Source organism: Capsicum annuum, chromosome 10 (assembly GCF_002878395.1).
Source record: "Capsicum annuum cultivar UCD-10X-F1 chromosome 10, UCD10Xv1.1, whole genome shotgun sequence".
In the NCBI taxonomy this organism is placed as follows: Eukaryota; Viridiplantae; Streptophyta; class Magnoliopsida; order Solanales; family Solanaceae; genus Capsicum; species Capsicum annuum.
In genome coordinates this window covers 186080189-186107112 of record NC_061120.1, presented here as the reverse complement: position 1 = coordinate 186107112, position 26924 = coordinate 186080189, and the positions used below count along the sequence as shown (strand labels likewise).

At 34.6% G+C, this 26924-nt stretch overlaps 1 non-coding gene across 2 annotated transcripts; it reads right to left on the bottom strand.

The window, feature by feature from the left end:
• Window positions 1-22362: 22362 nt before the first annotated feature.
• Window positions 22363-26181, bottom strand: LOC107843444. 2 transcript variants are annotated; one of them, XR_007046283.1, is made up of 2 exons: window positions 26034-26181; window positions 22363-22602 (listed from the first exon to the last, which is right to left on the bottom strand). It is a non-coding gene; the product is annotated as an uncharacterized LOC107843444 (transcript). The 2 variants fall into 2 exon arrangements; XR_007046284.1 differs by having other exon boundaries at window positions 26045-26181.
• Window positions 26182-26924: the final 743 nt, after the last annotated feature.

The following is a 26924-nucleotide window of genomic DNA, read 5'->3' as shown; positions in this document are numbered from 1 at the left end:
AATAGAGATATGAACCTTTCTATGCTAATGATACATGTGCAGCAGATTGAGGATGATAAAATGAAAGAGAGAGAGTGTGTGAGCAAGAGAGCCAAGATAGGTAGTTGTCATTTCTCTTAGGCAGGGTCCTGGAGTGGTAGTCATTCTCGGCATGATTGGAGATTTATAATTCCTGCTCCATCTTCAGATAGTGTGCTTGTACCTATGTTCGAGGGTGTCAATTCTGATAGAGTGCCAAGCTCTAAAGCCCAGAGTAGTGCTAGTGGTGTTTGTACCCATCCGCTTTGTAGAGAGTGTGGAAAGAGCCACAACAATATGTGTAGAGCTGGTAGTGATGTGTGATTTGGGTGTGCTGAGCCTGACCATAGAATGCGAGATTGTAGAGTGCTGACTTAGAAGTGTAGACTCCATACGCGTCAGGCTCTCCTTGATCAGGAAGATTCCCCGAACTAGAGTCGGGTATGTTATGAGCCTTTCATCCTTGTGACATGCATTGTTAGATCCTTTGCTCCCATTTTGAGCTTTATATGGTAGCATGAGTCATGCATGAGTTTCAAATTTTGATCAATCAATTATGACCCAGTCCGTAGGTGCCCCATGTGCTGCCCCAGTATTTCAGCGAAGTGTATTTGGGGGACATAGAGTCCCAAGGGGGAAATGCCCCACAGTATTATGATGTTGCATGTCATTGGATTCGTCCAGATGCATGTTCAAATTTTCTTTATGAAGTTAACATCAGTTGTCATTGCATTGTTAGTCGTGCCTTTGAAAGTCAATTTAGTCAGTTCTGTTAGACATTCATGCATTAGATAAGCACGTTCTGTAGAAAGAATTCAGCTTGTCGGTGTGTTATGTATGATTATAAGAATTCAGTTATGACTATCTTCAGTCGAGTATTTCATGTGTCAGATATGCAAGTCTAGTGTGAGCACTCAGTATGTTAGTCATTCCAGTTGCGTAAGCATGTCTTGAATTATTTTTGTTTCTTGAGTAAGTTCTGTTGATCCGTCTTCTCAGTCTATCAAGCGACATGTGAGGACGAATGTTCCCAAGGAGGAGATAATGTAATACACCACAAAATCCTCTTCCAATCTGAGCCTTAAAGCGTATTTGGCAAAGTGAAAATCTGAGTCAAAATATTTCAGGAATATCTTCCCAAGTATGAAATACTTTGAATCGTGTGTAATTTCCCTTATTTCTAATTTTATCATGTAGATCAGTGAATGAGATTTCCATCGATACCAAATTCACCCAAATCGGACACTTGGATGAAGAGTTAGAACCATTTTAGTAAGACAGTGTGTCACCGAGCATTCTGGCACGTCGTGGAGCTAGCCAAAATGGCAGTCGTCAAATTCCAGTGGACCTCCGTGATTCCTCCGCATCGCAGTGAAGCTCCAGTTTGTAATAAGTTGCCAAAATAATCCCTACCACGTTGTGCCACTGAGCAATTTCCCAATTGTTAAATCCAATGAAGGACCGCGATCCCGGTGCATCGTGCCAGGGCCAAAAATCGGGATTTTTCAATTTAAAATCTCCAAGGACTTTTTTGGTCTTTTCACTTTATCCCCACCCTCTATATATACCCGGTTAAGGGTTTTCAACCCTTATTTTCTCTTCCTCCACCCAAAAACTAGGGTTTTTAAATTCCAAAATCCTCTCTCCTTCCACAAATTAAGAGAGATCAAGAGAGAATCAAGAGAAACCAAGAAGTCTTTTGAAGGCTTTCAAGAAAAGAGTTTCCACAGGGTATGTAGATGTTGATTCTTGGGACCCTTTTATCCAAGAAACTCAAGTACCCTTTTCTAAAACCCAAAGATTTTATGTTTATGAGTTGTTAATAATTCATGTGAGTTGAAATTGATGTTCCATGTGTTGTTGAGTTTTGATTCATGTTTGTTTACAAGATTCATGAGCTTTGAGCATTGTATGTGGAATCCATGTGATATTTGTGATGAATCTTCCTTATGTTGTTTTCTATATGATGTGTTCATGATACTTCGGTTGTAGAAATGGTTGAATAAGCGAAGCATGTACCCCATAGGTTTGATAAAGAGCTCAGGTGAAGCACAAGGGCCATTGTAGTATGTTGAAGATGAAACCCCAAATTGTGAGTTGTTTATGCATGCCTAGTGTTTGATAAAATATCTAAGTGGATGAATTATTCCATGATAGTGGAAAATCCCCAAATAAGTATGAACCCATACGTGTCTAGTGATTGTTGAAGGACCTTAGTGAACAAGTAGAGATGTGATGGTAATAAATTCCCTAATTATGTGCTCTATGATATATGCTAAGCTTTTAATACATGCCAAGTGGTTATCAAGTAAGTTGAGACATGATAGTATGAAGTTTTCCCCAAAATCATATGATGTCTAAATACATGTCAAGATTAATTTAGGTGTGAAGTACTTGAGGAAAGACCTTGTTGAATGGAGTATAATCTAGTAGCATGTTTCCCCTACGCTATTATGTGTTTATGATCCCTAAATGCTTGAAGTGATGTCTTAGTGATTGTAAGGATGAACATATGATATGATTCCTAAATGCTTGAAAAGATTCTTTAATGATAATGAAGATGAATGAATGACTGTGAAGATGAATAAATGACTGTGATGATGAATGAGTGGTTGTGACGATGGAGGAATGATTATGCTTTATTTTATGTTATCGATTCCTGGGGGTATTTATACCCGACAATAGAGCTATTGTCTAGAGCCCATGTCAGTTTCACGATAATTCCAGTTGAGCCCTGATTCTCAAAACTCAGTGAACTAGTATTCTCTGCATCACTAGTAATCTAGACTTGTTATTTTACTTAACTCAGATCTTATAGTATTCTAGTGTTCAATTCTGGCCTCGGTAATGACCAAGTAATCTATTCAAATTTTGTATCATCAGTCAGATACTGTGATTCAGTATTATTTCGTTAGATATAGAACCATGTGAATTCAGCTTAACTCAGTCGAATTATTTGAGAAATATGATCAGTGTCAGGTTCAACCCAGTTTTTGTTCCGTTGAAAGTTCAGTTTAGAGTCCTTCAATTGGGAGTACAAACTAGCACCGAGCGAGGGAAGGGATGGAGATTCCTCCCATCAGAGAGAAAGGCCAGAGTCGTTAGTAGCAATCCCTAAACTCCAGAACTGCATAGCCAGTGAAGGATACAAGAGTCCCATCAGTAGAGGCTGTCACCGTCAGAGAGGTTGACTATTATATTGCCTCAGGTCGACTTTCTACGAGGGTCATCTCGTCAGAGAGGCTTGACCAGAGAGTGAGTCTTTACCTGTGGCACGGTATTGACGTCTTTCCAGATGGGGTCATAGGTTGGACCCCCCCCCTGTGGTAGGTCGGGGCATGTCAGTTAGGTAACTACTTCCCACAGTTTTAGTTTCAGTATTAATCTTCAGAAATTAGGACTATCAGATACAGTCATCTATTATTATGAGGAACTCAGATAGATCCATTGATTCAGGGACCATCCCGACAGATAGGCTTGGTCACACATACAGTTGTTTGATATCGTATTCAGAGATAAGCTGCCAAATAGGCTTGTTTCACTTTCTCAAATTCTATTGGGTATCCTTGTTGTCAGATTCTGATATAATCATATTTATTATCATTGATACTAGTTTCTGAATATCATTCATTAAAAAGGTTGATCTCTAATCCTGTTAGTTGAAACCAATAAGCTCAGAATTCAGTCCATGACATAAGTGTATCCAGATTCTCAGTTATCAGTATCAGGTGATTCAATGATTCAGTATCTCAGTGTCAGTATTGAGTTCAGTCTACAGTGAAGTGGTATTCGAGTTTCAGTACCTAGTTGTGATGATTAAGTTTATGGTCTGTGCATTCGTGTGTGTGTTGTCATGCGACATTTTCATGATTATTTAGTTTAGATATTGTGCACGCATGAGCCTTTGCATTTAGCCTTACCTCGTCTACATACTCAGTACATTGTTGTACTGACGCATTTGCGCTATGGTGTTTTATTTGGCACCATAGGTTTAGAGGCACAGGATCCAGAGTATCCTTAGTAGTTCAGCCCAGTCGGCAGCAGTAGCAGTGAGTTGTCTTCTTTCGAGGATGAAATCTTAGTTGATTATTATTACATCGGATTTTGTTTATATTTATTTCAGTTGACAGAGTTAGTTGGGGGCCTGTCCCATCAACTCCACAGTTTAGACAGTTAGAGGCTTCCAAACGGATGTATTAGTATTCAGTTTTCAGTTTTGAGTATGTATAGATGTGTTGAACCTTATGGCAAGTTTTCGCATTATTTTAGATATTATGCAGTGTATAGGTACAGATATTAGTAAAGGGTTAGCTTGTGGTCCTTCGGGATCATAAGAACCATGTGACGTCTCGAGATGGGATCTCGGGGCATTACAAGATACCCCAAAACTCTTTTCATTTTCATCCAATGAGTTTTGTTGGGATTACTTATGTACCGACTTAATTTAATAATAACACATGCTATGTCTGGCCGTGTATAATTCATGATAAACATTAAACATCCTAACATCCTTGCATAGTCCAACTGCGAGTCACTTTTATTTTCATTCTTTTTAAGTGCAAATCTTACGTTTAATGGATTCTTGGCAATACCAAAATCCAAATACTTGAACTTGTCAAGTACATTTTCAATGTAATGAGACTATGACAACACCAAACCTTGTGGAGTTTTATGGATTATTATCCCTAAGATCACATCCGTAACTCCAAGGTCTTTCATATCAAACTTGCTCTCAAGAATTCATTTCTTAACATGTATGTCAGAAATATCTCTACTGATGATCAACATGTCATCCACATATAAATAACCAATGACTTTATGATTTGGTGTGTCTTTAATATAAACACATTTATCACATTCATTTATCTTAAAGTCGTTTACCAACATGGTTTGGTCAAACTTTGCATGCCACTGTTTGAGTGCTTGTTTTAGTCCATAAAGTGACATAACAAGTTTGCACGCCCTTTTTTCTTTACCAGGAACCACAAAACCCTTAGGATGTTCCATGTAAATGTTTTCCTCCAACTCTCCATTTAGGAATGTTTTATTAACAACCATTTGATGGATTTCAAGACCATATACTTCCACCAAGGCAACTTACATCCGAATTGATGTTATCCTCATGACAGGTGAGTATGCATCAAAATATTCAAGGCCTTTCTTCTATTTATAGCCTTTTACTACAAGTAGGAGTGTACATAGGTCGGGTTGGTTTGATTTTTCATTAAAATATAACCAAACCAACAATGTCGGTTTTCTAAATCTATAAACCAAATCAAACCAATATACAATTGGTTTTTATATTTTTGTTTTAATCGGTTTTTTTCAGTTTTTTCGGTTTTTTGGCTTTTTTCTCAATTTTTTTTATAATTATAATGTGATTGAAGAAAAAATTAAATGTTTTCACTAAAAAGATAAAAAAAAAAAACAATGGTCATAGAGTAGTTCCAATTAAAATTAAGTTGGCAAATTACTAAGACGTTTAAACTACTATCTCTCAAAGTAATATTATGTGGATACTCAATGGTTCAATTTGTAAGTCACTAGTCACAATAGCATGTCTGAAAGTTTTCTTCACATAAAATGTGAGCATAAAGAAGAATGAAGAATTGGAGACAACTTATTAAAAATTTAACTCCATAAAATAATTGACTATAGCATAATTCCACAAGAAAAAAGAGAAAGAAGAGAAACAAACCTAAATCAAAACTTGATGACTGAGGAGAATGAGAAAAGTAAGATGAAAGTAAGATTAGGAAATAATGAGAACTCTCTGAAAACTTGGAAAGTAAACTGTAAAGTGAAGCAATTGAAGAGTTATAGGTTTTTATATTAATATTGGGTTTTGTATTAATCTGTTACTAATGGATAAATATTAGAGAAAAGGACAACAATAGCACCTAAAACTAAAATAATATCATAAAAATAGCACTCAAAATTAAATACCCTATAAATAGCCACAAACTAATTTCACTAGCTAACCTTTACTGTCATACGCTTAAACATAATCGAAAATGTCATTAAAGTAACTTTCTCTTTCTTTCTTTCCTTTTCATTTACAATTTCCTTTCCATTCAAACTCCCAAACCTCCATTCTTTTACCTTTTTAGATACTTCAATTAATCTTTCTTATTTCATAAATTTTGTATAAAATCTCCAAAAGTCTGCATTTAATTAGCTTCCTATAATTTTTTCATTGTAAATTTGCTCAAAATTGATACAAAATAATGGCTTCAACTTCAGTTTTAGTTTCAATAATGATAAAATACGGAGGTTAGTGGATATCTGATGTTGAATTTAAGTGTATCAATGTGGTATAAAAGAGTATCAACTGAGTATAGGGATTGCATGTGCATGCAAAAAATTCCCTCTCCCTTTTTTAAAAAGTATATCAATGTAGTATAAAAGTGCATCAATGTGACATAAAAATGTATTAAATGGGTATAATGACTGTATATGCATCCATATGTTCCCCTTCTCTTTTTGTTTAAAAGTGATTCAATGTGGTATAAAAGTGTATCAAGCTGATATAAAAGAGTATCAATTGGGTATAGAGACTGTATGTGCATGCAAAGGTTCCCCTTCTCTCTTTTAAAAAATGTGTATTAATCTGGTATAAAAGAGTATCTATTGGCATATTCTTTTTTTTTTATCTTTACATGCATCAAAACATCTCCGACTCACCGTGATTGAGTCAGCCTCTAAGAAGAACATCTCCGACTCACCGTGATTGAATCATCCTCTGAGAAGAACATGGACCAAGACATGGCTTTTCTCTTACCTTGAGACCTCATTATTTTATTTTTTTCTTCTTCAAGTTTAAAAAACTATGACATTGCTTCAAGTACAAATCTGTATGTAATGATTCTGTAAAATAATCATATTAACAACAAATTTGAGGTCAAAATTGGCCGCTTTACCCGTTAATTTTAACTTCCCTTTATTTTCTATTCTTTGCTTCATGTCCATAGTTTTCAATGCTCCAATGCAACAAACAACAAATCAATTTTTTACATTGATCATAAAATACAGTAGATTGATCGATGCATAATAGAGGAGAAAAAAAGAAGATTTGACAAAGTATATTTAGAAAACAAAAGTGATTTAAGAGTAACAACTATAAAGAGCATTTAATTTCCTTAATTGTTTAAGGAGAGTGGTTTTGGGCCAAGTGGCTAAAAAAAGGAAATAAATTGGACCGACTGGCTCCAATTTTCCATATTTTCATAGTGTGGGACATTTCTTTTTAAAATGGTCAGTTCATGTCCTTTTCCCTAAATATTATAACTAAATGCCGAAGAATATATATTTATTTTCTGAATATAAAAAAGTTATATAAGTAATTAGAGAGTAGATTATAAGTAATATTTTTTTACGTATAAAAAATTAAAATCATATATGTATTATGTCGGTTCGGTTTAGGTTCGATTTTATTTTATTTTTGCTAATACCAAACCAAACCAAGAATGATTGGTTTTTTTTAACAAACCAAACCATAAGTCTGTTTTTTTCCTCGGTTTGGTTTGATTCATCGGTTCGGTTTGACTTAACGGTTCGGTTTGTACACCCCTAACTACAAGTCTTACCTTGTATTTGTCAATAGTACCATAGACTTTCATTTTCCTTTTAAAGATCCATTTAGAACCTAAAGTTTTATTTCTTGGAGGAAGATCAACCAACTCCCATGTATGGTGGCTCAAGATTGAATCAACCTCACTATTGACTGCCTGTTTCCTAAAGGATGAGTTTGAAGATGACGTCGCTTCTTTAAACATTTAAGGTTCATTTTCAAGGATAAGCATTAAAAAATCCAATCCAAAAGAAGTTAACGTTCTTTGACATGTACTACACCTTGAATTCTCATCATTATGTACACTCTCTCTTGGTTTATCTCAAGGCCATTTAGATTCCACACTAGACTGCTCATGCTCAGTTTTATACAGATAAATGTTTTTAAAGAACTCAACATTATATGATTCAATTACCATATTTTCATTGATATCCAGATGATCAAATTTATAAACCAAAAACCTACATGCTTTACTACTTTTGGCATATCCAATGAACACGCAGTCCACAATCTTAGATTCTAGCTTTACCTTTTTAGGCATAGAAACTTGGACCTTCATTAGACACCCTCACACTTTGAAATATTTCAAGTTGAGCTTCCTTTTCATTTTTCATATGGAATTGAAAGTGTCTTACTATGGAGAACTATATTGAGTATTCGATTAGCTATAATGATAGTTTCTCCCAATAATTTTTGCGGTAAATTTGAACTTATAAGTAAGACATCCATCATTTCCTCTAATATTCAGTTTTTCCTTTCCACAATCCCATTTGATTGAGGTGAATATGGGGAAGTAGTTTGATGAATGATTCAATTCTCTACACATATATCTTCAAAAGAAGATTTATATTCTCCATCCTATCACTTCTTATTATTTTGATCTTTTTCTCTAGCTAATTTTCAACTTCTTTCTTATTTTACATAAACGCGTCTATTGCTTCATCCTTACTATTTAGCAAATATATATAATAATACCTAGTGCAATCATCAATAAAAGTTATAAAATATTTTTTCTCACCACGAGATGGTGTTGACTTCATATCATAAATGTCTATATGGATTAAGTCTAAGGGGTTTGAAATTCTTTTCAATGGACTTATATGGATACTTAGAATACTTTAATTCCACACACGTTTGACGCTTTAATTTATTTCACTCAAAGTTTCGCAAAACTTCTAAGTTACTTAATTTTTGCAAATTTTTGTAATTGACATGTCCTAATCGTTCATGCACAATTCATTAGACTCAACCAAGTAAGAAGAAATATAACTTTTATTGATCTTAACAGTCATTACATTTATCTTAAATAGGTCCTCAGTGAGGTAGCTTTTTCCTACATACACTTCTCCTTTGCTAATTACAACCTTATCAGAAAAAAATACACATTTTAATCCATTTTTTGTCAGAAGTGATATAAAAACCAAGTTCTTTCTCAACTCTGGTACATAAAGGATGTTTTTAAAAGTCAACACTTTGCCTAACGTTATTTTCAAGTAGATTTTTCCCATCCCTTCAACCTTTGTTGTTGTGGAGTTAGCCAAATAAATCTTCTCCTCATATTGAATGGAGCGTATGAAGCAAACAACTCTTTGCTATCACAGACATGGTGGGTGGCATTGGAATCTATCCACCAATCTCTAGGATTACCCACCAAGTTGCATTTTAAAAGCATGGCACATAGATCATCCATTTCATTTTTGGATTCAACCATATTGACTTGATCTTTCTTCTTGCCTTTCTTAGGGGACCGACAATCTACGGACTTGTGGCCAACCTTGCCAGAATTAAAGCACTTCCTTTTGAATTTCTTCTTTGGTAGATTGATTTGTTGTCCAACAACTTTCTTACATTTCTTTGAGTTATTAGGGTTATATTTTACAATGTTAGCTCCAATGGTTGCGAAATTCTCTTTTGAATTCTTCTAAGCAACTTTGTTATCTTCTTCAATACGCAACCTCACTATGAGGTCTTCAACTGACATCTCTTTTCTCTTATGCTTCAAGTAGTTTTTGAAGTCCCTCCACAAAGGTGACAACTTCTCTATTATGGCTGCTACTTGAAAATTCTCATTCACAATCAAATCTACAACAAAGATCATGTGATTATCAAGAACACATTTAACATGTTCAAATAAGGTATTTACTATATTCATACCTTCTAACAAGATATCATGGATGATTACTTGCAATTCTTGTACTTGAGAGATAATAGTTTTACTGTCAATCATTTTGTAGTCAAGGAACTTTGCAACAAAGAACATTTTATGTAACACCCCACATTTTCGAGCTAAAAAATCGGAGCATCGTTCCTACGTGTGTAAACTCTAATCCCATGAATCATATTTAAATTCATATTTCATGATCTTTATTCTAGTGTGTTAAGTGATTATAAGGTGAAAAACGTTCATGAAAATCATTTAGAGAAAACTTGAGCTAAGAATCTTTGATTCGTCCAAAGTTTGGTATTTGATTCTTCAAGGGTCAACTTTGAAAGTGTATAAATTTTAATGTATGTGGAATTTTTCAACTCAAGACCCACCAAATTGTAGATAATTGATTCAGCTTTCCAAGGATATAAATTTTGCCTTAATTCAATACCCGAGCAAAAAGTTATGATCATTTTTGTTAGGACCAGTAAGCCTCCGCGATTACACCGCATCACGATGAGCTCCAAAAGCGGGATTTTTCTAAAATATTTAATTTCAAAGGGCAGTTTAGACTTTTTTCCTAACCCTCAAGTCGTGTTAACAGTCTAATTAAGACGTTATTAAGGCATAATATACCCAAAATTACTCAAAATCCTCTCAAAACAAAACCCTAAACTTCCCTCCCAAAGATCAAGAATCCATCTTTAAGTTTAAGATTTCCAAAAAGAAAATCAATATTCGAGTTCTATTCTTCTATCACGATCCAAATCAAGGCCTAGGCCGTGATGGGCATCCCAAATCGTGAAGGCCCGAGAAACCTTCTCTGTCTGGCAATCATGCACAATGTTCATATAATATAAGAAAATGCGGAAAATTATCATACAGAAACATGGTCAATTTATAAGTAAACTAAATAATTTGAAAGGAGGTTCTTCGCATTCAAAACACATGAAACCAATCTAGGAAATCTCTATCAATACAAGAATCAATATATGTCTAAAAACTGGGATAATACCCCCAGTCGGACCATAAAAAAACCAAAATAGTAATGTCCAAAAACTAAAACCTTTCGAAATAAGGGAGGCTCACCAACTACAAACTTCGGACAACCAATCGATAACTCAGCGGGACCCCGAGAGTGTGCCTCAGATCCTAGAATATAAGGAGTCAATACAGATATACAGGTACGTAGAACAATCCAAACTAACATACTTTTATATAACATAAGTGAGAGCAATTTATGAAATACCTTACATACTATATATGAAAACACATGGGCAAACTTAAAAAGACTTTGAGACAATTCTTTGAAATCGAGACTTACTATCGAGACTTACTCTCTGCTTTATTTCTGAGCTAGGTGGTACACCCTACAATTCTATAATCCCATCAGAAATATGGAATCCATCCTTGACTCGGCAGCTAAGCCCTCAACCCAAGTTTGCCACAAGGGTTGGAGTATTTGCTTATCTACTATGCCACAAGGTCGTCGCAGCGTACAATTTCCCTTTTGAGTAACATAATAACCCGTATCGATAAAAAACAGTTTCGGGCAATGAGTTTACTGGGATCATACCTTCTTCGGGTAACCACCTAACTCTCTTATAGTCCATTTTAACTCTTTCTAAACATGCATCATTCTAAATTTCAAAATCTAAAAATCTGAAGTAAAATCTGCATTCTGTTCTATTCTGTTCTGTATTATCATGGAATTATCTCTTTTGGTATCGTCATATCAAGACTTGCAAGTCATATCTCTAAGCCATAAAATATCATCTAACAATCTCTTCATTCAAAACATAATGTTTGGACCACCAAATCATTCAAATAGTATAAGAGAATTTGTAAATCAAAATCCATGAAAACTTATGTAAAGATTCTCTCTTTTAATTCTTAAACATGTGGTGGTCCATTATTTTATAGAAAAACATGAAACTCTTTAAATCATCACTTTTCATTTATATTAATAGGAAAACACCCTCTCTTTAGTTTCACAACCAAACTCAAGTCATTCAACAATAAGTTAAAACGTTTATGCCATACTTCAAAATATGAAATTCATCAATTCATAACAAGTGAGATAGAGAGATCTCATAACAAAAGGGGGAGTATAAATATTCGTGCTCTCTATTCATCTTTCAAACTCAAAATTCATACATACTTATATACGAATACAAATTAGATTTTTGGGAAAGGCCTCAAGACCAAAACATTATCATCGAAAGGGTTCACAATGCATATTTGTTAATAAAATTTCAAAACCCTTCATAAACATATGATTTCATAACTTTAAACCTTACTCAAAAAAATTTCAATATGCCCATGTAGTTTAGGAAAATCCCACGTACCTTATGTTGTTTAACTTGAAGATTGGAACCCAAATCTTGACCTTTTTCTTGAAATCATGAACTTAGAAAAAACTAATTTTCTCTTGTTTTTTAGAGTGGAGAGGATTTGAGATGTTAAAAACTGATAGAAGATGGGTTATAACATGTTTTAGATGAGTCAAAATCATGTAGGAGAAATTTGGGGTGAGGAAAATACCAAAATACCCATAGGAAAACCAACAAAATCGCTGAATTTCATTAGTTGACGACTAAGGTTGATAACCCATCACTTAGGTGATGGATCGTCACCTAAATCGTCACTTTCAAGCAAAAATTTTCCCCTTACAGGCCTAGGCTGACGTCTAGAGCTGATGGCTCATCACTTAGTTGGCATATCATCAGCTTTAGTCATCACCTAAGTGATGGCTTATCAACGTAGTCATCACTTAGTTGACAGATAAATACTTTGAAGTAAAATGAGCATAATTTTCTACTCTGATATGGGATTAAGGTGAAACTAGTTACGTTGGAAAGAGGACTTGAATATATTTATTTTGGTATATGTTAGTCCACGTAAATTATTATGTATAGTGAGTAATTGTTGTTAAAAGTTGACCCAAGCTGAAGCATTCACTAAAACTTAATCGATAGAAGTGTTCTCAACTTGTCTTTGAGTTAGGAGATATTTGAGACCTATAATGATCAAAGGTATTCCCACACTATATATTTTATCATCATACATATATTAACAAGGAATCATTGGATTTTGATCTATACGCATAGGAATGACGATTTGAAAACTAGCCCAAAAAATGCGGGGTGTTACATATTTGAACTAAGAAATCTAAGGTATGTGGGACTACTCTAAACACCGTGGGTATAATTTTTACTATTTTTATCTATATTAAAGATTCCCAATCATGTTTTATAAAGGAGTACTTTGTTATTATATTGAAAAACATATATTATGGAGTCATTTTGAAGCAAGCATATGTTTGTCTCAATCTTAGTTTTCACGAAACTGAACCATTGAAATATATATCATTTCATTATATTTTAAAGTGTTAATAAGAGCATGAATAAATAAACTCCCTCTCCTATGATGTTATTTTTTATTTCAAGTTTGGTGGCTTGTGTAAATGTATGAATTTCTTAAAGGAAACTAAATGATGAATGCCTTACTGATGATCATGAACAATTCAGTTTACTATATGTAGAGGGGGTATTTTCCTATGATAAATGGCTACTTGGTCAAATTAACACTTTTCATGAGTTTTAAGTAATTATAAATATGAGGTGACCACTTATTGATTTTACAATTGGAAGGTGAATGTTTTGATGAAAATTTGAATAAAAGGTCTTTTGCATAACTCTCTCTCATCATCTGATGTTTAAAAGCTAAGGGTGGTCATTAATATGATAATAAGATGAAAGGGCTATAGATATGATATGATGTAATTCGATTGACTTATAAGTCAAGGTATAATGATACCTGGTGATTTCATGCCCTTATCAAGATAGTGTTGAATATTTTGAAAGTATGAACATATTTTCTTTAAAGAACTAAAAGTTGGGCTTAAGAGAGCTAGTAGGCTACCAGAAGAAGGCATTTAAGTACAAGGGCTCATCGCTGGAAACCATAGTTGTCGATGTAGGACTTATGATATATGAGCCTACATGAAAGAAAATTTTTAGGACATCTCACATGGGGGGATTTCCTGCGGTGTGCTCACATAAGGGGTATCACCACTCCAATCCTAGCGGCTACTTGGATTGAAGGCTTGACCGCTGAGTCAAGGGTGGGTTCCACATAGCCTATGGAATTCCAAATTTGTAGGGTGTAAAACTAACTCAGAAGAATAACAAAGAGTGAGTCAAGGTTGTCAAGAATTGATTTGAAGTTTACTAAATATGCCCATGTATTTTTACCTATATTGTGTTCACTGTTATTATGAAATGCTCTCACCTATTTTGTATAAAAACATGTTATTTTAGGTTGTTTCACATACCAGTATATTTTTTATTGACCCCCTATATTTCAGGATCTAAGGTTCAATCCCGGGGTCTCACTAAACGGTAGATCATTGGCAGATATTCAAGTTGGTGAGCCTCCCTTATTTTGCAAAGCATCTTACTCTTATGTGATGTTTTTAGATGGTTTTGGGTTATGGTTCGACCGGAGGCCTTGTCTCTGTCTTCAAATAGATGTTGTCTTCTTTCAGTTAGTAGAGATTTCACAGACAGGTGCTAAATGGATTTGGGTCTTGTTTAAATTATAACTGTATGGTTTAATTGAAATAATTAAAATCATCGTATTTGCATTTTGTTTTCAGCATTTTTATAGAATATGAATTATGCATATTATTGCTAGATAGAAGGGCTCTCGGGCCTTCATGGTTCGGTATTCCCATCGCAGCCAGGGCCTCTGTTCGGGTCATGACAAACTTGGAATCAGAGCATAGTTCATGGTCCCATGGTTTCTGCGAAATAGTGTTTAGTAGAGTCTTGTTTATGGGTGTGTTGTGCACCACACTTATAATCAAGAGGCTACCAGCATTTAGGGGTTGTTTCTTATTCTTTCGTACTCTAGTTAATGCTATAGCATCATCCATAAGAAAGTTATCCAAATTCCTTCCTTGTTCTAATTTCATGGGCTATGCCTCATTGTCGGGGCGATACAAGTCTAAGAGTCTAGCTCCCCAAGAGATGTGGTTCTCTCTGATTAAATTATCCATAAAGTTATGAGATAGCACAAGGAATTAAGAGGAGTCCAATAGTGCTTCAAGGTGTATTGATTCGAGTGTATACCTTTATCCTTATGAAATCGTTCTTTTCTGCCTGAGGTGCTAAGTGTATTCAGTCCTCTTTCAAAATTCTTGTTGCGGATGTCATGCATAAGTGTAATGATGTGTAGCAGAATGTTGGAATAACATTTCCACCCGAGTGGTAGTATGTGCTAAGGTGTCATACCCTTTTAGTAGTAAGATGATCCCAAAGTTAGTGATATGACATCACAAGCTTAGAAGTTAGAATAAGGGTTACTTTTGTGTAAGGAATCTAGTTTATCTGTATAGCCGTTGATTGAGAGATGGGTTGTTATTTGATAGTGATAGACTAATCTGGTAGCAATATTTGTAGATTGTACGGTAGTCTATAGGGGAAGTGTTTGTCTATGATTATTATCTATTCAAATTGGGAAGGAGGCTAGAGTGGATAGTTATGATGGTTATAGAAATCCCTTATATGTTATGAATGGGAATGATTAGATTAGCCAGTAAGTTATAAGTATAGACTCATTGATGTATATGGAATTCTAAAAGTAGTTGTGATGTATGCATGAGTAAGTAACTATGATGTGAGAAGGTGGAATATGTTGATAAGATTGTAATGGGTTATGATATAAGATTAAGATCGACTATCCTTATAAGGTGACTTTGCCCACCTGGATTGTCTTTTCTCTAGTAATCGTAAACTAGTACTACACGGGAGAAGGTAGGTAGAATATTTTTGAGGTGTAGTAGTAATATCATAGAGAGGATGAACTTATGGGCCATAGTTAAGTGAAATAAGAGACTTAGGCTGATATTTCTATTCTAACTTAACTCTTAGTTGCATGCATGGGAAGTTTAGGACCTAAAAATTTTTCTAAGTGTTGAGGGACTTAGGCATATTTTAAGCCTCTTAACTTTGAAGATTTTTAAATTGGTCTTCCCAACTCCGAGACGTAGATTTTTGAGTTTGTTTATGTTTAGGGGTGTAAGGAGCATGTCGTGAGGAAGTTTTAGATTTTTGGAATGAGGATTAGGTTATGTTTGAATTGGGATTCCAGAACCTCACCGCAATAGTGGCATATCGTGGTGGTAATAGCGGCAAGGCCTTCACCGTGTTGCGGCAACCTTGTCATCGGTATTCTAGCCATGAATTTAATTGTCAGAAGGGCAATGTAGTCTTTCCCTCTCATTTCAATTCATAAATGGATGAAGTATATCATCAGTTGGGGCAAATATTGCCCATTAGTATAGTATATGACATGCTCTATAAGATTGGTGTTGCTAGACTAATAGGCTTGAACTTTAGATGTGGATTGTGGTGGTAAGAATGGTAGCTTAAGACTAATAATGCATGTGTTGTGGGAATGAATTAGTAAGCTTGGTGTGAGGTATGAAGTAGCCTAGTATGGAACTTGTGGAATAATGAGTGGACAATTGTGATGTATATGCATACGAGAGAATAAAAGAAATTGATAAATTATGGTTAAATCATTAAGTGGTTAAGGTCGTTCGTAAATAAGAATAAGTTGAACCCCACCTCCCAGGTAGTATGTTGTCGGATAAGGTTTGTATATCTATAAGTGTCATATGTACCTAGTTCACATTCTTGAATTTTGTAGTATGGAGAAGTCTGGGTAGTTGTTGTATGGTGATCTTTAAAGTTGAATTCAGGAAATATGGGTAGGCAATATGTGCCTTTGGTATAGTTTTACAAATTTTGTTAAGATTGTAAGTATGCGAGTGGAGATCTAGCGTTGGCGTGTTAAGTAGTGGAGAATGATTTATTATATGATAAGGAGTGTGGATGTGTATGCTCACGAGAGTGGCAGTGATAGGGTGATAACCATAGAGGCTAGCGAAAGTTAAGAGAAGCATTTCTGGAAAGCAATGCCTTCAGTGTATAGTTTATCAGGGGGAGTTTAGCTTTTATGTGTTTGGTGATACACCATTGTGTTGAGTGTTGTTCTTGTAGATGTAAGGAGAGGATATATCCTCAAGTCTAGGATTGTGACTTTGACCTAAGAGGGAGATGTGAAGTAAGGTAGTTCCCTAAATTTCCTTGTGGGATCAAGTTTCAGGTAAGAATCAGGATAAATCAATTCCTATTTAAGCAAACTCCTCCTACTTCAATTTGATGAGGACATTCTACCAATGTCTTATGTAATTGAAATCATGCCTATGCCCATGGTTCGAATTATCTATGCAACTCATGTTATGATCCGATCTCAAAGCTAGAAGCAATGATGTCTCAGTAACCCAATCCTTCAAGTTTTCAATGCTATATGTTATTTCTACAGCGCATGCTTTGTCCTAAGAAAATATGTTTCTTTATGTCACTGACTCATTCTATGTTGGGTTTAGCCAAAGTGATAAAGTTTATGCAAACTCATGACAATCTCAACTCTGAAAATAAGAAGCAATAGTTTAAGTGGCAATCCTTGTCTCTTGACCCCTTTAGTTCCGCCTTCATGTTATACCGCTTATGATATATGCTCTCATGTTTCTCACTATGCCCAGTCCTAAGAACTCATGTGTAGGTTTACGTCCAAACGACCCTCTATTTATAATTCAGAAACTTGATATATGGAGCACTATGTGATTGTAACATATCTTCACCTCATGTCCCACCTTGAGTAGATCAACAAATATGGGTTATAATTAAGTAGTATTTCTACCATTCATGATGCTTATGCTTGGGCCCCTCAATGACCCTCCGAATGATAGTATGATAGTTGTTATAAAAGAGTAGTAGTGACTTAGGAAGGGAGGGTAAATGTTCTTGAATGTGAAAATTTTGATTTGATCTCCTTAGCTAAGGTTATTGGTGATGGGGGGAAGAAGGGGATGGACTTTTATTATGAGAATTATAAAAGTGATCGAATTTGCTGGCCTTAGTGGGGAAAATCCATGAAGTAGGTGTAGTAATGATAGGCTTGAATGTTATGATTTATGAAAACACAACTCGTGTACTATGTGGTTAGTATTCTCTTAATTAAAAATCTGGTAGTGTTTGATGGCAGTGATAAGGTGAAGTAATATTCTTATATGGAGTCCCATAGCTTAAACTAGCACCTTTTTTCTCCGAGTTAGGATTTAACCTAGAAGTACGATGCTGTGGGACTCAAACTCTTGTGGTTAGATGTATGATGGTAGAACTGTAAGATGGAAAGGACGAAGTATGTTTTTTAATGTTAGGACATAGCCGAGTGGAGTCTTTAAGTTTAAGCCTATTCATTGCATTATGAAATATAGAGAATGCTTCTATCCCGATCTTCCGTGAAACCTTATTTCATGATTAGTACCAAGTTAAATCAGGCCTATTATCACCAAATAAACTCATGCCTTATGTTATGATGATTATGATTCATAGAACTCTCGTGCAAGATCATCCTTATGTAAAGTCTCATTACCTCATGCTTCGTGCTTTCACGTTCCACTAAGGGTTATCATGAAGATCGTTTGATGCCTTTGCATATTCTAAAGAAAAAATATTCAATGTGAGATTACGTTCTTATTCTACTCTTTTAGAGCCCCAACAATTCTCTACCCATCATTCGGGGATGAATGATCCCAAGGGGGAGATAATGTAACACCCCACATTTTTTAGCTAGAAATTGGACCATCGTTCCTATGTGAGTTAACTCTAATCCCATGACTCATATTTAAATTCATGTTTCATGATCTTTATCTTTGTGTGTTAAGTGATTATGAGGTGAAAAATGTTCATGAAAATCACTTAGAGCAAAGTTGAGTTAAGAATCTTTGATTCGTCCAAAGTTTAATATTCGATTCTGCAAGGGTCAACTTTGAAAGTGTATAAATTTTGATGTATGTAGAATTTTTCAACTCATGACCCATTACCTTGTAGATAATTGAGTCATCTTTCCAACGATACCAATTTCTCCTTAATTCGATAACCGACCGAAAAATTATGATCATTTTCGTCAGCATCAGTAAGACACCATGATTACACTACATTGCGGTGAGCTCCAAAAGTGGGATTTTTCTGAAAATTTTAATTCGGAAGGACAATTTAGACTTTTTCCCCTAACCACAAGTCGTGTTAACAACTTATTAAGATGTTATTAGGGAATATAAATTACTCAAAATCCTCTAAAAAAAATCCTAAACTTCCCTCCCAAAGATCAAGAATCCATCTTTAAGTTCAAGATTTCCAAGCAAATCAAGATTCGGGTCCTATTCTTCAAACTAAGAAATCTAAGGTATGTGGAACTACTCTAAAAACTATGGTCATAATTTTTACTTTTTTTTATCTATATTAAAGATCCCCAATAATGTTTTTTAAAGGAGTGTTTTGTTATTATATTGAAAAGCATGTATTATGGAGTCGTTTTGAAGCAAGCATATGTTTCTCTCGAACTTAGTTTTCATGAAATTGGACTGTTGCAATATATATATGATTTCATTGTATTGTAAAGTGTGAATGAGAGAATGAATGAATAAACTCCCTCTCCTATGATGTTATTTTTTATTTCAAGGTGGTGGTTTGTGTAAATGTATGAATTTCTTGAACGGAAACTAAATGATGAATGGCTTACTGATGATCACGAACAATTCGGTTTGCTACATGTAGAGCGGTATTTTCCTATGATAAATGTCTACTTGATCAAATTAACACTTTTCATGAGTTTTAAGTATTTACAAATATGAGGTGATCACCTATTGATTTTACAATTGGGAGGAGAATGTTTTGATGAAAATTTGAATGAAAGGTGTCTTGTATAACTCTCTCTCATTTGATGTTTAAAAAATAGGGGTGGTCATTAATATGATAATAAATGGAAAGGGCTGCAAATACGATATGATATGATTTGATTAACTTGTAAGTCAGAGTATGGTGATACCCAAAGATTTCATGCCCTTAACAAAATAGTTTTGAATGTTTTGAAAGTATGGGTATGTTTTCTTTAAAGAAATAAAAGTTGGGCTTAAGAGAGCTAGTAGGTTACCTGAAGAAGGCATTTGAGTGCAAGGGCTCATCGCTGGAAATCGTAGTTGCTAACGCGGGACTTATGATATATGATCCTACATAAAAGGACATTTTTAGAACATCTCACATGGGGGGATTTCCTGCGGTGTGCTCACATGGGGGGTATTACCACTCCAATCCTGGCAGCTACTTGGATTGGAGGCTTGGCTGCCAAGTCAAAGGCGGGTTCCATATAACCCGTGGAATTGCAGATTTATAGGGTATACCGACTAGCTCAGAAAAATAACAAAAAGTGAGTCAAGGTTGTCAAGAATTGATTTGAAGTTTACTAAATATGCCCATGTATTTTTACTTATATTATGTTCACTATTATTAGGAAACGCTCTCACCTATTTTGTATAAAAACATGTTATTTTAGGTTGTTTCACATACCAGTACATTTTGTATTGGCCCCCTATATTTTAGAATCTGAGGTTCAGTCTCGGAGTCCCGCTAAGCCATAGATCATTGGTAGATATTCAGAGTTAGTAAGCCTCTCTTATTTTGCAAGGCATTTTACTCTTATGTGATGTTTTCAAATGGTTTTGGGTTATGGTCCGACTGCGAGCCTTGTCCCGATCTTCAAACAGAAGTTATCTTCTTTCAGTTAGTAGAGATTTCACATACAGGTGTTAAATGGATTTGGGTCTTGTTGAAATTATAACCATATGATTTTGTTGAAATAATTGAAATGACCATGTTTCCGTTATATTTTCTGCATTTTTATAGAATATGAATTATGCATATGATTGTCAGATAGAAGGGCTCTCGAGCCTTCATGGTTTGGGATGCCCGTCGCAGCCAGGGCCTCGATTCGGATCGTGACATTTTAGTTCCTGCATCCTCGGTTATATACTTTCGTTTTAAAGTATTCCACAACTCTTGTGAGGTCTTCATACTATTGTACATATTGTACAGGTCATCTTGGAGGCCACTTAGGATATAATTCTTACATAAGAAGTCCGAATGTTTTCATGCCTTCATTACAACAAATCGCTCCTTGTCTGATGTGTATTCAGGAAATTCTAGAGCATCTTCAGAGATGAACCTTTGAAGACATAAAATCGTCAAATAGAAGAACATCTTTTACTGCCAGCGTTTGAAATCTACACCCAAATTTTTTTTGTGTTTCTCCGCTGGTGCCATTGTGGGTGCAACACTTGTGCAGCTTGTCGTAGCAACAACTGTTGCTGCTACACTTGCATTCTATCATTTGTATGACTTTCAACATTCATTTTACTGTCACAAAAAGTTAACCAACTTAGTATGTTAGAATACTAATTATACAGTTTTAAAAACTTTAAACACCAACTTGTTTCTACTTTAACGATGAAATTTATATGTTCTTCTAATCGTCAATCGAATGAACTTTAACTCGTGATGGAGTTTTAATATCTTCACATCATTATTAAGTTCAAACAGAGTCGAAAGCAACAAGCTTTAATCTTCAGAAATCAAACAATACAGATTATGAAAGTACTTCATTTATAAATGGTGAAAAAAATTTCACCAAACAAGCACACAAAAAAATATTAGTATTTTTTTTTCACTAAATTCCTCAAGATTGTTTTTTTCCTTTAAAATTCCTTAAGATTGTTGTTCCGAGTACAAAAATCTGTTTGTTTAACCCAAACTTTAATACTAAGTTCAAGAACAACTTTCAAGAAGTACAATGAAGTTACAACAACTTCAAACACAAGTCCAAATGAACTATCAAAATGAAGTGTTTATCAACTTTAAGAAAGAAGATGAAGCAGAAAATTATAGAATCAAGTCCACCGAATATATGGTGTGTCCTTAAGGAATTTATTATAGAATCAAGCCCACCGAATATATGGTGTGTCCTTAAGGAATTTATTTCCCTCAAATATCCAAGGTTATGAAAGCTTCTCTCCCAAGATAAAATGATTCTCTTTCAGAAACTTCGAACACACTCAACGATTTGACGATCACACGAAAGTTTTTTAGAAGAAGAAGATTATTTTTCTACTCACCTGAGGAATATTCAGGTATTTATAGCCATCAAAGTGTTGCTTCATGAAGAGAATTAATGATTCAGAAAGGTGCAACTCTTCGGAAAAGTCACAATCCATTTTAAAGGTCATAGCCATTCAATACAAAAAGGTGCCTATCACTACAAAAAAAAAAAGATTCATTTTGTGGAGGTTATTTTATCAATTAGTGGCAGCCTCGAATCCCTACAAAATAAATTGTGGCGGTTTCAAAAAACGCTACAATATGCCTTGCCACGAGCGAATTTGTGGCAGTTTTTTAAAACCTCCTTGTCGCCCGCCACAAAATAAAATTTTATTTTGTAGCAATTTTTAAAGCAATTAATGACAATTTTTAATGGCCACAACATAATTCTAATATGTTAAAAATAATAATTTGTGGGGATTTATGACCCCCTCAATTTACTCAAAACTTTTTTAAAAATATTAATAATGGCGCCATTATTTCTTCGTTGAAAATCATCTTTTTCTAGTTGAAATTTTTAATTCTGAATTCAATAAATAATTTTACCAATGACTCATATGACATGAATGAAATTCCAATATCAATATCCATAGCAACAAACATTATCAATTCAGATCCACATCAAACTAAAGTTACACAACCACATATATGATGACTTAAAACATTACATAATATAGTAGGTAGCTCTGTGGTAATTACGTAAATATACAGAAGTGTTGAGTAGTTGCTTGTCACATTGTATTAATATCGCTTGATAATATGCTTGTATCCACTGAAACAAACCCACGCTCCATATTGTTGTGCTAAAATAATGAAGGATAAATAGTTAATGAAAATTTAATGATTACTAGAACTTTATAAATGAGAACAAATGTAGATACATAAATAAACGAAAGCTCCAAATCTTCTAACAGATAAGTCTGTCACTTAGTTTAACAATGCATTGAATTGAAGTTAGTGGAAAGATCTTTATTTAGAGAATGTGATCAAACAACCTAACTATCTTACATAAAACTAGAGTCATTTTTCAAATAAAAGATGTACCTCGAGAACTTATTTTGTGTATTTGACACAACATTTTTAGTAATGCATATGAAGCTAACATCATTAAGGGAAAAAGTAGTACTGAAACTTGTTAAAACTCTAAATCATTTTACTTAAATTAGATTTTCATTCTATATTTAGCTAGAAAAGCATATGAACGCATATCTAACACACACTATACATCCATAGTACTTGACAGCTCAAATAGTTACGCCAGATAACTACCCAATTCTGCTAACGTGATTTAAAGACCACCATAATGTATATGGTGGACTGTTTGGAAGGAGGGGAATGCTAGAAGCTTTGGAGATAGGAGTAGCAAAGTTCAGTAGATCAAAACTGATTGTATTTTGCTTTGTGTTTTTGGTGTACAAATAGAACTCCTCTATAGATGCAGTAGATATCTTGGAAGTTTGAGCCATGCTAGTATTAGGAGTTTTTTTTTGTTTTCTTTCCATCTTATTACTAGCTGTAAAGTTGGTTTTTAGCACTATCTAAGTGCTAGTTAGATAATGCAAATGTTGCTTTCTCAAAAAAATAAAAATAAAAAAAAGGGACCGCAAAGCCTAGCTATCATTTTAACGAACTCTAACTTACTATAATGCCAGATGTATAGTTATATCTAGTTCACCCTAATTTATGTAACAGGGAGGGATACAACAAAATCCCCTCTCAGGTAACCAAGAACAAAGAATCCATAACTAATTCATACAAAAGTAATATCAAGTTAAAAGTTTCTCATTACCTATTCCGCGGGAAAAAATGATAAGAAGTTTCTATTACCTAGGCAGGGGAAGTCCTATATTTTCCATGGCCTGCTGACAATCATGACTACAGCAAGGTGCTTCAGTCCCAAATTGTCAAAAGTACCAGTGCCCAGTTCTATTTCTATTTCACAAAAAGGTTCGACAACAAAAACATTTCATAATGTAGGCATTGGGAAATACTCGAGACAATTAGTATCCACACAAATTAAGGTGGGAGGCAATTGTAAGAAATACAGTGGTTGTGGATCTGTCATCAGGTGAATAGAAATACTGGCATGCAGAGGGTAGAGTGTACGCAGATCATACCACTACCTCAAGTAGAGAGGCTGTTTCCGATAGACCCCCGGCTTAGAACCGATAACAGTATAACAAACACAAAAGATAAGTGCATATAAACTAGTACGGCATGCAAAATAAACTAACACCACTAGCCACAAGATAATACTACAGCCACAGGATAACACTAAGAACTATCTAACCGAAATCATAGACATCACATAACATCACGAACAATCTCAAGGAAAATACGAAACAAAAAGATAAGGTTATGCCACAATCTCACACTTCTGACTGATTATTTAAAGATATATTCCTCTTCTGTGCCATTTTGGCTAAATACAAACTCAACTGCACTCTGTTAACTCAATACACTTGAACAACAATAACAACATACCCAATATATTTCCACGAAGTGGGGTTTATGGAGGGGAACCATACAACAAAGACTCTAGAATAAATAGTAAAGGGAACAAGAAACAATAGGTATTAACACACCAAACAATTAACATAAACAAGCCTATCACTAAGTAATACAACAAACGATAACACACTCTGAAATAAGACTAGCACTATGGCCACTAACACGGATAACAAAACAAAGTCCTCCTACCTACTAGTAAGGACACACTCCTTCCTACTATCCTTCAAACAAGTAATATGTTATTAAATAATGGTATCAATCAGCATAAGGCTGCCTCTTCAAAATGAAAGATAAAAAAATTCATAGTCTGGCCAGATTTAGTTCAGGAGGTGTCTTACCATACAAGAAATGTAATGGTAGGCTGTTTCAGACATATCATCAAATTTCTATAATAATGGAACCTGCAATATTCTACTCTTTACACAAAGAAAGATCAAATATGGGACAAATCAGCAAGCTAGGAACAAAAGTAAGTACATCACAAAGAAAGATCTACCTGGGGTGGGATTAACTCAGTAAATACATACCAACAGCAACCTCAGCTTGTACCAAAGGGGATGCATCAGAAACAGCACTTAAAAGGCTCCTCATTATGAATTCTCCCCTCATTTTTTTCCTCGTCATCATAATCTTCCACCCCTCCAATGTCATCTCTAGATGTATCAAACCCAAAATCAAGTAAAGTGCCTAGTGCAAATATAGATGCAGCTCGTACCTCAGGGTGCGATTGAGAAAGTAGAGGCCCAAATATTACTGGTGCATATGCCTGAAAACCTAGTACTTGACCCTCCGTCAAATCCTCCCAGAGCTTTCCCAGACAAAGGCACATCCATTGAAGAAAGAGAGGTTCAGTTTTGGCATCATTATAGATTGATTCCTGAAGATGCTTCAAGCAGACATTAATAAGCCCTGCAACAATACACACCTCCTGACCCAATCTCTGACCATCAACAATTACTGCCAAGACAAATGCAGCCATTGCACTTTGCTCTGGATAATCTCAAGGAATCTAATGAAGTACCCATGTCCACCATCCTTAACAAGGTCAACCTGGCAAGACCAGATCGTAAAATATGGGATACAAATACGATACATTAACAACAAACATGCTCATCAACATGTACTCAAAATGCAGCCTTATTGATTCAGCTCGCAAGGTGTTTGACAAAATGCCACAAAGAGTTCTTGTTTCTTGGAACTCCCTGATGGGTGTCTATATACAGAATAGAAGCGGAGAAGACGCGCTTCTCGTAGATAAATAAGCAAATAATCTAATAAGCAAGTAAATAAGATAGTAAGTAAATAAGATTGGAGTGTGTGTATTAAAGGTTACTTGAGACCAACTTGAAAACAACTCAAAGATCAGAACAAAAACTTGCTAGTGACTAAACTAGTTGGGCAATAAAAATATGCATTGAGTTGTTCTTTATAGTTTACTATCCGAAATACAACCCATACAATAACCCAAATACAGAAATCCCAATTAACTGTAAAATACCAAGATCGACCAAAGAAATTTTGCAATAACTTATGTTTCCCACAACAATAATTCTTAAAAGGGTAGGCTTTGCAATCAGACCTAAAAAATAAGGGCATAGAACAAAACTAACCTAATACATGTAAGAAAATATAGATCGAACAACATACTGAACTCAGATATAAATTCTATAGCAGAAAGTAGATAAAGAACAAATAAATCACATAAAAAGTGAAAGAGTATGACCAAGTATGAACCTTCCCTGTCCCGATTGCACTTTTGCCCTAATGTAGAGAAGATGAAAAAGGGGAGGTGAACGAAAGAATTGCGGATAAGGAAAATCGTGCCCTTTGCAGAAGGGAAAGCGAGGGAAGAGGTGAATTTTGCCCATAATTTTTAGTCTAATTTACTAATTACTTTCCTAATGAATATTAAAATCTAGAAAGATGGTGTACACTTTTGTCTTTTACCCCATCTTAATTCTTTTTTCGATTTTACTCTTTTATTTTAATATGTAAATAAAAAAAATTTCTTTTAAAATGGAACTAACTTATCTATAATCTATATTTATATTTATAATTTATATTTATTTATAATTTTTTATAATATATTAAAAATGTGAAAGACCTTAAAATATTTTTTGAACTTTTTGCTCTTCATTAAAAGTTCTTACTTTAGACAAAATTATCTTTTTTATTATTTTTTCTAATATTTAAGAGTTAAAAATTAATTAAATATATGAGAAAAGGCATTGTTTCCACCTCAAACTATACCCGAAAAGTCTAAGTCACACCTAAACTATATAAATGACCCATTACACACCTAAACTATATAAAAGTGATATTATTACCTCCCCGTGACACCCATTCTTAGGTGCGTATGTTACACTTGGTGTAAGCACGTCCAGCCTATTCAATGACAAACGTAAACGGCTAAAAGTACATCTTCTTTAATTTGCAACGAATCTATTCTTATTTAAAGCCAATTTGGGGCTCAAAAGGAAACCTTAATTCCCAATTTTGTCTCTTAAAATTGAAATTGAAGAGCATTTGTTTGAAGAATTGATAACTAAATCTTTCTAATCCTTCCATTTCTTGCTATATTAATGATTATTTTGTCTTAATTTTGTTTCCATTT